At 41.5% G+C, this 12,987-nt stretch overlaps 1 protein-coding gene across 12 annotated transcripts in view; it reads left to right on the top strand.

The window, feature by feature from the left end:
* Nucleotides 1-12,987, top strand: part of tns1b (tensin 1b) — a 249,357-nt gene that overhangs the window by 49,820 nt on the left and 186,550 nt on the right. The window lies entirely within an intron of this gene.

The following is a 12,987-nucleotide window of genomic DNA, read 5'->3' on the forward strand; positions in this document are numbered from 1 at the left end:
TCCATTGGTAAACCCTGATCAAATCAAGCTGGGGATCTATTGGGTGGTCCCCTTGTCGGGGGTTGGGTTGAGGGTTGGGACCCCGGCCGTGGGGGGGGCTTGGCACGGTGACACATTGAATGAGAGAGATATTATGAAGGAGAATGGGAGGGTGTGCGAACGGGAGACAATCTCTGCAGTGTTATCTCAAGAGAAACGTTTATAATTAGGTTCCATGCGAGGACCAACACAATCTTACCTTTACACAGAGTTGAATTAAATGGATCCCCTGCTCTCTTCCCCTCAGTCCCTCTTTCTCAACCTCTCCCACTCGCTCTGTCTCGCTCTAGGTGGTGGGGACACACAGCTATTTTTGCTTTCTCTTGTATAATTCAATCTGCCGTGCATTCCCGCGCACAGTAAGGGGCTGTTGGTGCAGCGAAGGACTGTGTTTGTGTCCTCACTAAAAGCATTGTGACCGTGGTCTCGACATTTGTCTTAAAAACACTGTGAGTGCTCTTCCCTAATTTGTGCAGATATGAAAGAACATTCCTGGCTCAAATATACAACATAGCATGCAGCTCTCCTCTTTTAGCAGCTGAATAGGGGATGAAAGAGGAGAGTAGTTGAATAGACCATTGAGATCCATCCTTCCCCATTCTGCAGCGCTCCTTTGGGACCTGACTGCACACCAGTGACAGAGCTGCAGCCCTTGGCGAGGAGACTGGATAATCTTACAGAGCTCTTCATCAGTTAATTACCGTTCTTTCTTTTGAGGAGCGGGAGGCGAGGTGAAAGGGGGGTCGTAAAAGAATCTCAAAGCCCCCCAGCTAAGCTCTGGGTCACTGATTGACTGCATCAGAGCACTGTATGACAAAGCAAGCTCACTTAAGGGGGCGGGGTTCAATCTGAGACCCTGCATTAATAACAGATCTTTGTTGTCCCTGTAACAGCATTCATTTGGACGCATCTTGTTCTAATAGGTCGGGGTTAGAGTAACGCTTCTCTGTGAAAGTGCTTCTCTTTCCAATCAAAATATGAATTGGCAGAACCCAAAAGATCTTCCAAGACCACTTCAGATCAGGAAATATTGCCTAAATGGTTCTTCTTTCTGATGATACATTGCCGTACTTCTGTCTAGACTGATCAGGTTTTCACGGTACGGAAACAGGCATACTCCTCGGGCAGCTGGGAAAGTGAGTACAGCTGCAAAAGCTCTTACGAGGCAACAAAGAAGCAGAAGAGAAAGATACAGGGAGAATGAGCTTGTGAGAATAAGTGAGTACGCACAGATGTAGGAAACAGACCATCTCCATGAAAGATCTATTCCTCAGCCTGGCCTCCAATAGGGAGGGTTTCCTCCTGTCGGAGCAGGACGGCTTGGATACAAGGAGATATTTCCAGCATACTGTAAACGCAGAAAGAGAATGCTCAGGGAAATAGAGGAAGGACCGGAAGGACAGGGGAAATGAGCAGAAGATGCTCTTGGCAAGATCGGAGGGCAAGAGGAAAGTCCTTCGAAAGAGCGCCGCTCAACAATCACTGAATAATTAATGAAAGCTACAAAAAAAGGGTTTTCGAGAGAGTTTTATCAGGTTTCTCTGAAAGGGCAGAAAAACGAAACAAACGTCCTCCACCAGCCGGCTGCTGGAAAAAAAGTTGAAAGGTCTTGCAAATCCTGTTGACATTTCAGAATGTCAGGTTATGAATGCATCCAGTAACGGGGCTTTTGAAGCAAACAGGTGTTCTGGAAAAGGTTGTGTACGAGGCAGGGGCCTCTTATCTAACACGGTGCTGTTGTAGGAAACACTTCCTCAGATGGCTGCCTCGCAAATATTGACGCATGGCTAAACCTTCAGAGTTGTCAAGGTTCAAAGAACTCCCAGTGATGATCGATATCCATTAACGTACACTCAGTCCATCTCAGTTCAGAGTTTGGTCTCAAAAGGATCGCTCTGGGAAATGGAGTCATCTCAGGAATGTTAGGTCATTGGTTTTCAGTTGTCTTGACTTGAAAATAGACAAACCCCAAACCTGTTGGTTCTGTTCCAAACTGAGGAGGTCTGGCGCTCAGTCTATTCCTCCCATTTAAAATGCTTTGATGATTTGTGTCTCTTTTCTTACTTTCCCCCTGCACTCATCTTCTTTTCCCCCTTCCTTTTTATATCTTGGTCTGTTGCTAGTTTGATTGTGCCCCCGTCCGAGTGTCTGAGATTACCTCTGATTTGGGGTTAAAAACATTCCACATGTGGGGCCCCTTTGAAACACAGCAACATTTCTGTAATTGTAACATCTGGGATTATGTTACTTCAATGTTTTTCACTTGAATGGATTTGCCATGCAGTTGTTCTGCGTCTTGCAGCTCGCCCTGTTGATGCTTGGCAGACTCATGCCGTTTCATCTTGGTTGAGAAATCTTGAATAACAAAAAGGGAAGTTTAACCCTTGCTCGGTTGATTTATGAGAGATGTTGAGCTTTGTGTAACGCCTCCCTTCCACCCCTTTCTTTCCCGAAGAGACCCCCAGCTTTGTGCATGCTTCACTGGGCACATTGGCCTTAAACCTCCCATGGCCTTCTGACTTTCCCTGGAGGGAGTTTCGGCATTCAGACATTTCACCAGGCTTTAGTTTCCCCATGTTGCCTCCCTGATCCCGGAATATTGAATTATAAACCACAGTAAAATCACTTTATCCTCGTTTTTATTGGTGATGTAAGTCATCCCCAACTCCCATTTTGCAGTCATAGCCAATGGTCATTTATAGTGTATGTTTTGGCTTTTTTACCCTTATGCCTAAAGCAGAAATACTTTTATGCCTTTGTTCTAGTCATTTTGCCTTATCGTCTCTGACATCAGGCCCAACTCTTGTGGCTAATTTAGTGCAATAAGACCTCATATTCTGAAGGGCAGTAACCAGCAAGGCCCCCCAAATAGTAATAGTCCTTTTCACCTCATGGTTATGTCCCCTGCCACGTCCATCACACACTTTAATCATGTCAGAGTAGGGACATGACATCATGGGAACACATTAGAGCCAGATTGGCGGTAATAAAGATGTCATTGTGGACAGAATATGCTGCACCGTACCATTTAGGCTCAACAAGTTATTTCATGTCAAGAGTTTCATAGAGTCATTATGACATTTGGTTGTGTTGAGTTATGTATTGCAGGCCCACACAGTTTGTCAGTATGATCTTTTGCAAGGTCAAACAAGTTTAAGCCTAGCTTTTTCATGAAAGTATGACAATGGACCACAAATATCCCTGTTGCCTTTCACTGCTAGAATTAGCCTACATAAAGCTGCAATCCAGGTGGATCCTGGTTAGTTTTTTGATACATTTTTACAACAACAAAAAGGGAAAAACAATCCCCAGGGTCTCAACAATTGTGTTTACCTTTGGCAAGAATATCTGCGCAACCAGTAAATAACTTCAGACAATTTTGGTGACCCCTTGTCTGTGGAAACAGTATCTGGTCCTTCATATCAACTGATTCATATAAACATCCATAATGAATAATCTTATTGTCAATCTGCCTTGGAAAGCTCCTGGTCTTCATCTAATCTGTTGGGTAGATTATCATCAACTGTTTGGATCACTTTCATGGAGTCTTTCCATTTCAATAGTCTACTCATTTCTCTTCTATAACTTTGCTCTTGTGCCAACTCAGTGCAAGAAGACAAGAAATAACATAACTTTGGTGAATTTCACATTTCTTTGATTTAAATCACGTAAGCTTTTGTAGCAACCTCCAGGACAGATTTATTTTGTTATCGCTACTGATACATCTTCTCAGTTCGCTATGGCCTCCACATTTTGCATCGTGCAGCAATTTCAGCATCGAGGCGCTTCTAGTGGTGCTTATTTTAGTCTTGTTGTATTTGTCACTTTTTTCAGTTTAGCTTTGTATTTATCATGGTTTCCATTCTAACATGAATAGTGTGTGCAGCAAATATGTCTAAATGTATTTGGATTTTTTCTATCTTATCCTGTTTTGTATTTCTATTTGATCTCATACATTTTCATTGGTATTGTGATACACAAATGTTCTTCAGCATAATTTGCACCTTTCGTCAGCCTCTCTGGCTTCAATGACTCCCATTTGTTCTTATGGGCATTACATATGTACAGGTGACTTTACCTAAGGAAATGCCTGCAAGACCCTTTGAGAGGGAAGGTCAGAGGTCACTGTTAGAGAGGTGAAACATCTGGGGACTGGCTGCTGACTTTGCTTTAGCGGTTGGGGAGGTGTTTGGACCTGGGAGTAGTTAAGGTTGGACAGCTAACAGGAAGCTCATTGTGGGGCCCCTCTAACTGGGGCAAAACAAATCCCCTACAAGTTTCTGAAGGCAGTTGACTGTGACGTAAATGATTTCGATAACACAAGAATATTTTGACTCTTCGACTCTGTTAAGCAGAAAATGTAAGAGATATTGAGATTACATCTAGTTTGTAGACAGGAGGTGTTTCAGCTGAGTCTTTTATTCATCCATCTCACACACATCTGAGATTGTGTTTATGTAATCAGAGGCCACACCATGTTAGGAAAATGTTGTTTTTAGGCATATTTTGAAAATGGTTCCATTAGCAGCTTGTGATTGATTTCTGCTTAAAACAGGACTACAGATGTACGATTCATTTCGGATGCTTAGTCGGACCTCAACAGGCAGTGGCAGGTCTGTGCTCGGTCCTCATCGGGCCCTCTGCAGAGAATACATTCCCCACTGATGGCATAGTAAATGTGTGTCCTAGTTGTAACGCTCCTTCGGTGCATTATATGGAAACCATCAGTGTATGTAACTTATGAAAATTGAAATAACACAATCTTCATTATAAAAATTCAAAGTTGACCTAAGTAACGGATCATGCATCTTGCTCCATTCAGAACAATTGGTCTTGTAGTAACTTGATATTATTTGATATGTTTGGATAACAAACATCACCTATATTTAGTCTTTTTGGTAACTTTAACTACAATGATGTTATAGCATGCTACACATAAACAGTGGTTTCATCACCAAAAAACTGGAAGTTAACAAACCAATTTGTTAATTTCCATTTGTGGTCATAGTGGCTGTTGTCCAGGAAACAGTTATGTAGCCTCACTCTAAAGGTTTTAATCTTGTTTATCAACTCCATGCAGCCTTATATGGCTATGCTTCACATCTCATGTGTGCAAACGGTCATTATATGCCAAGACTTTCCTTACATGTACATGTAGACTCCAACTTTGTGCTTCTTTGCTGCCAAAGCAGAACAGAGCGGCCAAGGTAAAGTTATGTCAAAGATATTTTTACAAGACAATTCACTGATCAAACCCTGGAAACATGTCCCTTTATTAAAGCTCATGCCAAAACTTGAGCGTTTGTGTGAATGAATTAGAGACCTCTGAGATTACATTACATTACATTGCATTTAGCTGACGCTTTTGTCCAAAGCGACTTACAATAAGTACATTCGACCAGGAAGACACAACCTTGAAGAAAACAGAATCATATAAGTATATCAGGTTTCATAGAGCTAAACATTTCAAGTGCTACTCAACTGGCTTTAGATAAGCCAGTCCTTTATTAGTATAAAAGTGCTTTGTTAATAGTTCTATCGCTCGAAGTGGAGTCGAAAGAGATGAGTTTTCAGTCTGCGCCGGAAGGTGTGTAAGCTATCTGCTGTCCTGATGTCAATGGGGAGCTCATGATGAAGCAATCTGAAGAGATTAGGAGTGAAGCAAGGAACTTTCTCCATTACACTGGTATTTACTGTATGTCTTGACTAGGCCAGGTGTAGAGTTGTTTGAGTAGATTGAGATCTTTCTTGGCACGATTTCCCCAATCTGTCAGTCAAGGGCCCTCACCAAAGAGGCCCACGGAACTTGTTAATGCCATGATAACCTCTAACTCTGGGTGTGATCTGAGACCTCCTGTGGATACCTATGCATTCAAGTGTGAGGCCAAACAATGCTCATTGGAAGTGGCGCTGACAGCGTCCTGCTGCGCTGCCTTGCATTTTCCCAAAGGGATTGGATCTTTTATTTGAGGATTTAATCATTCTTCCAATTCAGACCCAGTCATTTGTAGTAATGTCGGTGCTACAAGTCATTTGTTGGAGTTGTTTGATTTTCCTCAATGGAAGTATTTCAGGAAACCAAATCCAGGAATGATTTCTATCTTGTTTGGAAGAACAGAAGAGGCTTTCGTCAGGAAATGATGAGATGTAATCATAAAGCCAAACCCCCTAAAAACATGTCGTCCGCCTGCTTCCCGGAGAGTATTTTGAGTTATGGTTTTAATATTAGGGTTTTTGTCCAGAGCTTGAGTCTCTGTCAACCCAGCACGATATAGAACACGTGCTGTTCTATTGGCGGTTGGCTCTCATGTTGAACTTTGGCTGTCTACGATTAAACCTGTTTTATCCCAATGGATCGATGTTATTGGCAAAGGCCTTCCTGTTTGCTTGTATTTGGGGCTTGGAGCCATCTTTATTCCACATGTATCATTTATTAACATAGGCTGCTATATCGCAAAACCGTGTGAAAAAGATTGGAGCTTAGTTTTCTTTAAACAGAAAGCTTCTCTCGAACCATTTTGGGATTTTCACTGAAAACAAGCGAAACAGGACGTTTACGAGTGTCTTTAAATGGATTTGCTGTAAGATTTCAAAACACATACCTGAATCTGGGCCAGGAAATCACAATGCAGTTGTGTTACAGCAATAACAAAGAATGTATTTTACACTCACAGTGAGAGATTCCTTGGAGACACACAATCAAAAATAATAGACTACAAAAAGGAAAAAACCGAAAAAGTGAATATAAAACATTTGAAAAGCAGGAATGGTAAACTGGTTAGAGCTAAATATGAAAGTAGGACTGCTTCATAAGATGTGTTTGTGTCTTGTAGATTTTGAGCTGGAAATCCCTGGATACATCTCAGACAAAATAAATCATTGTATTACTTTGTATGGGAGTGTGCAGTTTGTTTTTTGCACAATACCAACTTATTTATTTACTTTGCTAACTTTTCCAGAGATGTCTTAGGTGCTTTGGCTGTTATAATCTCCTCACAGAAAGCCGTGTTTTAGGATTCAAATGATCTAAAAATAGGTATTTAAGTTTTTATCTTGGATTCCATTTTTCTTATACTTATTTGTCATTCTCTTTTCTCTTGTTGCAATCAATACTTTCATTAATACTATTCACTTGTTTCAGTTACACACTACATCAGACTTTTTTTGTAGGAAGGCCTCTGATTGGTTGCCTCGTTGGTCGGGTTTATTATATTTATGGCAAGGTGTGGTTATGGTTAGATTAGTTAGGATGAGGGTGAGAATAACAATGTAAGCATATCAGATGTAGCGTAGAGACCCAGGTCTCATCTCTCAGTGGATGTCTGCTCATCACCTCAAGCTCAACCTTGACAAGACTGAACTGCTTTTCCTTCCGGGAAAAGATTGTCCCACTCTTGACCTAACAATCAACATCGGCACCTCAGTTGTTTCCCCGACTCAGACTGCAAGGAATCTGGGTGTGACCCTAGATAACAACCTGTCCTTCACTGCAAACATCGCTGCTACAACCCGTTGCTGCAGATACACGCTTTACAACATCAGGAGGATACGTCCCCAGCTGACACAGAAAGCGACTCAGGTTCTGGTCCAGGCTCTCGTCATCTCACGCCTAGACTACTGCAACTCCCTCCTGGCTGGTCTACCTGCATGTGCCATCCGACCTCTGCAGCTCATCCAGAATGCAGCGGCTCGTCTGGTCTTCAACCTTCCTAGATTTTCCCACACCACTCCGCTCCTCCGCTCCCTTCACTGGCTTCCGGTAACTGCTAGAATCCACTTCAAGACACTGGTACTTGCATACCATGCTGCGAATGGATCTGGCCCTTCGTACATCCAGGACATGGTTAAACCGTACACCCCAGCGCGTGCACTACGCTCTGCATCAGCCAAACGACTCGCTGCACCCGCACTGCGAGGGGGACCCAAGTTCCCATCAGCAAAAACACGTGGGTTTGCTGTCCTGGCTCCAAGATGGTGGAATGAGCTCCCCATTGACATCAGGACGGCAGATCGCTTGCACATCTTCCGGCGCAAACTGAAAACTCATCTCTTTCGACTCCACTTCGAGCGTTAGAACTATTAACGAAGCACTTTTATACTAATAAAGGACTGGCTTACCTAAAGCCAGTTGAGTAGCACTTGAAATGTTTGGCTCTATGAAACCTGATGTACTTATATGATTCTGTTTTCTTCAAGGTTGTGTCTTCATGGTCGAATGTACTTATTGTAAGTCGCTTTGGATAAAAGCGTCAGCTAAATGCAATGTAATGTAATGTAATGTAAGGGGGGTCATGCCTCACCTCCCTAGGAAAATAAAATACCTAAATAGCTTACAGAAGGCTCAGCAGTGCTTTGAGCTACATGCTATCATCAGAAATCCTTTATTTGTCCTGCAACTGGGAAATGTACATTATTTATACAGCAGATAGTGCAGATAAAGTGAGGGGAACAATTAAAAAATGGCTACGTATGCACACACTGATAGCTGATGTGCAGCATGGTTATACATGTGAAATTGCAGGAGGTTATATTGCACTTGCATATTGCACAAAGTTTTGTATTTACTGACAGTGTTGAGCACAATATTGAGCATTGGTCACCATCATAGTTTTCTATGTTTTCATGCTAACACTAAGCCAATGTATTATGTACAACATAATAGGGCTGTACCCGAATATCCGAATATTCGTTCGTTGGAGTACTATTCGGGTTTCAATTTCGTTATTTGGATATTCGTTACATTTTTTATTTATTGAAAACTCCAATATCAACGTAAGAGCTTGTGCCTCTTCGGGGGGTGCTAACACTTAACCATAAACGTTATCGTTTACTTTCTCCGTCTTTATATGTAGATATGACTTTTTCTCCGTTAATCTCCGTCACCTTTCCATAGCAACGACTTCCTGTCAACAGCGCTAACTCTCCTTCAAAATAAAAGCATGTCCATACAAAATAGGAAGCCAAGCCAAATTACACTTAAGACATATACAACTGCAACGAAAGTAACACATACAATGCGATATCCTTTTCACTTTCAAAGAACACAAATTGGGTTACATTAAAAAATAACTATAAAACAACATAGTTGCGCGGTCTGAATATTCGCTGCTGATTACTACCGATTATCCGGAGCCCGAAAAATGGTATTCGGGACAGCCCTACATCATAATAGTATTGACCTGATAATAGCCCAGTGAAGATGTAATAAGTTATAATTTAAGTATATTGAACGCCTCTGCTAAACTTAATGGAACTAAATACAATGTACATTTGAAATGGCCCCTATCCCAGCTGAAATGAACTGTTTACACTAGAAAGGAGTCACCAATGAAGAGAATATATCCTATAGTGTGTTACTAAGGTTTCTCCTGCACAAGAGTTACATTATCCAGTGTTCATTGACCCACCCACTCTCCATCTGTTCCCACCTTGCACTGCTCACACAGAAAGTTCAATGAGAACCAAATCCTGACAACCAAGTCAAGATGACCACTCTCAGTGATGCTGATGCTCTGTGAACAAGGAGGGATTTTCGCCCCCCCACTCTTCACTTCTGGATGACTGAGTAATTTCCTCTCTGCGATCCACCTCACTGAGATGAAATGTATGTAGAGAGTGGAGTTAGAGATGGGGGAGAAAAGAAAGGAGAGACTGGAATGCCTGGGGTGCATTTTTCCCCCAAATGAAAAGCAGGTGACTGTTCATTGTAAGGCCATTTGGTTAGTGGGAAGCTGGGAGCGGAAGGGAAGGTTGAAAAAAGAAAGTTCTCTTCTTTCTGGTATTTAGCTGTGAATTGTTGCCCTCTGCACTTGTTCTGTAGTGGGCTGCTTACAACCAGGGGATTCACAGACCCTTCCTCCTCCACTCATTGTACCCTGTCATCCAGGAGGAGTTGGTAGAAAGCCTTAATTGGAACCAGGCTCATTCAAAGCTGGGTCATTGTTTATCTGTTCTCTGTTGGTCCTCGGAAAGATTTGACTACCAGGGCTTTTGAAACATTCAGCCCATAACGTGATACTCTGTAATATCTTAGAAATAAGTCATTTCAGCTGTGTGATGTAGGGCTGCAAATAATGATTATTTTCTTTAATGATTGGTATGCTGATTCTTTATCAATTATTCATTTGCTCCATCAAATTCCCAGTGATCAAATCAAATCAAGTTTTATTTATATAGCACATTTATAAACGATTTTTGCTCGAGCCAAAGTGCTGTACATATAATACAAATAGCCTACAGTAGAGACACTTTACAGCAAATACAACAGCACAGATTGTTCAGAATATCAGTATGAGAAAAACGACACCCTCTATCCTTAGACCCTCACATCGTACAAGGAAAAACTTCCGGAGAAAACCCACAGTTTAAGGGGAACAAGGGAGAAACCTCAGGGAGAGCAACAGAGGAGGGATCCCTCTCCCAGGACGGACAGACGTGCAATAGATGTCGTGTGTAAATCCAAGAGATAATACATTTTACAGCATATAGACCGAATGTTAGGAAATGCATGTGTCTGTAATAAGAAGATGAATCCACGAGGATGTCAGCAGTGATGTCTTTAAATGTCTTGTTTTGTATTCCCTTTTATTCAATCAATTATTTTGAATGTTATCTATGGACCTATATATAATATTTTATAACATTATTTGGGGAATTTTACTTGTACAGAAGTACATTTTACTTTACATGTTGATGTCATATTTAATTTAATTTATCTTGTATTTTATGTCACAAAAATCTATTTCCCCCGGGAATATTAAAGCATTGCTCTGATTTAAAACAGTGAAAGAGAAGTAAATCTACTCTTCATAACCCAAAAAACTGCAATTTCTACCATTTTGCATGAAAGATTACTTTGAATGAACTGACTATGAGAACAGTTCCAGTTATTTGCAACTTACTATCAATCGACTTATCAGTTTGACCGTTATCAGTGCGGATGTAGTATTATTTGAACCCATTGAATTATAAGATACAATATGCCTGGGGCATAAGGAAATGAAATCCTGGCAGCATGGAGCCAAGAGTATGTATTTCACTGAAGTTGAGTATCAGTCAAAATAATTCATGTTGGATGCTACATAAAGGAAACACAGAATAACAGAAGCATGCAATGTTTGGACTTGCTGAGATGATAAGTAATTAGCATCAGGTGGAGTCAGCCCGGGGGGAATATGGGGACCAGCAGGAGTGTAGGCGTTTGGGTTTGTCCAAACAAATCCTCTGGTGAACCTTTTTAAAGCTACTGTTTACCACACTTATAATACCATCCTGCCTTTTATTGTTGTGTGATGGATGAAACATCCAGTCACTTCTTTGTATGGCAAATGACTCATAGGTTGAACCCGGTCTGATTTAGCAGCTGTGGTGCTTCTTTCAGCTTCTTAGAATGTAGATTTACACGGGAGTCCTATTCATTAACTCGTTAACATTTTGTTTTACGCTAACATTTTGCTATACGCTTTTAATAACCACATGCCATTTCCACGAGAGTAATCTCTTTTCTATTCCATTGAGGATACTCATTTGAACATTTCAGTTATTATTGGTTGTAAAAATGACACAGAACAGAGACTGTTGATTGGATTTTGACATGTTGTTTGTCATGTCATGTGTCACAGACCCCTCTGTGTCCCATCTGCTCTCCCTATCTGCTTGTGCATAATATTATTAGATACAGGTGGCATTGCACCGATTTTACACATGAAGTTCAGCAAATATGTCAGGAGACTATTCCTGTAAAAACACAGCAAAGCCAATTCACTTGTTGCCCTATATCACGAACAACAAAAGACCTCTTGTGTTTTACAAGCTGTACATCATACATCACCCTTTATTCCACTCTGGCTTCAGAGTTGAGCTGCAGGAAATCTTCATATTTGAAAGGCTGAAAATAGCAATTTATGACATTTTACCCTGAACAATTCAGGATGAATTGATTATCATAATGGATTAGTCAATCGACTTAAACACTCTGCCATATGCATAACATATGAGTTCATAACAGGGGGTCTGCATGTATCAGAGTTCCTGTAACATACAGCATTACAGCACTACTGTGCAATCTTAGCAAAGATATTATTGATTTGCTTTTATATTTAATATAAGTTCTTGCATGATTATTTAGTTACACAGTTGATGGTGAAACAAATAAAGAATACAAAAGTAAATAGTAATCAAACACTTTTAAACGATTGTGTTTTTGGGAAATCCATTCAGTATCCTAAAACATTATATTGCGATTCTGCAGTTGCATTTAGAGAATTGGAGAATTGCTGTGTTTTAAGGACTCGACCCAAACTGTGGACCATAAGTCGTGATACCTCAGCCTGCGCCGCTTTCATCTTGATTCATCTTTTTTAATATCTGTGCCCTGGGGGTTCACACCACATGCAGTTTGTACAAAGACTTTGCAAGCTGAAGTATTTCAACTCTAAACGCATTTGGCCTTCTAATTTCAATCCAAAAGTGTCTTTCCAATTCTGCACTCCATTCTCCTGGAGCTCCATTTGACTGTTTGTGTGTGTCTGTGTGTGTCTGTGCGTGTCTGTGTGTGTTAGTAGGATTGTTTTGACTAATCCTCTCCTGCTGCCGGATCATGCCTCATCAAACGGAGCGCTGCGACCGCACACTGATCACAACATTTCACCCTCTCCTTTCAGCCCAGAGCCTCTCTGTGTGTTTCCCACGCACCTTCAGCGCAGACATGCAGAGACACTGTTTGGGTTCTTTAGAGTCACATGACGACCAGGAGGTGGGGGGGGGTAGACAGGGAGGATGTGTGGGGGGGTTAAGGCGGAGGTGGATGAGCATCAGGATGAGTTGGATTACAGCTGCAGTGCAGGGAAGTCTTGAGTAGACGAGGGCAGGGAGCGGAGGGAAGAGGTCAGGCCGAGGGAAGAGGAGATGTGGGGTGGGGGTCAGAGGTCAGATGGCCCTCCTAGCTCC

This window comes from Gymnodraco acuticeps, unplaced genomic scaffold (assembly GCF_902827175.1).
Source record: "Gymnodraco acuticeps unplaced genomic scaffold, fGymAcu1.1, whole genome shotgun sequence".
In the NCBI taxonomy this organism is placed as follows: Eukaryota; Metazoa; Chordata; class Actinopteri; order Perciformes; family Bathydraconidae; genus Gymnodraco; species Gymnodraco acuticeps.